Raw genomic sequence first — 339 nt, 5'->3', positions numbered from 1 at the left:
CATAGTCAGCTGTTGAAGCGACGCCAACGCCAACGCAACGCCAAAGTTCTATGTAAACGGGCCTTAATCGTTCTCGAATCGAATTCTAATGTAGTTCTCTAACTTCGTCATCGACTCGAGAACGATTAGAGAAATACCCTAGTTATCTAATGTAGAAATCCAAATTTCTCTAACGTTAGAGACTGTGTTTGCTGGGTACATGCAGAATATGTGCAAATGGCAGCAGGACTGTGTTGCCATGTCTAAAAAACCAAGAGTGGAAAGCAAGACCAAAAGAAAATACGATTTAAAGGAAAATACGACAAGGTTCTTTTGTTCAGATAAAAATAAATAGTAGGG

This window comes from Rhagoletis pomonella, unplaced genomic scaffold (assembly GCF_013731165.1).
Source record: "Rhagoletis pomonella isolate Grant_MI unplaced genomic scaffold, Rhpom_1.0 Rhpom_scaffold_00002, whole genome shotgun sequence".
NCBI classification, from domain to species: Eukaryota; Metazoa; Arthropoda; class Insecta; order Diptera; family Tephritidae; genus Rhagoletis; species Rhagoletis pomonella.
The sequence above is the reverse complement of the archived record's forward strand: the minus strand, read 5'-3'. Positions refer to the sequence as shown.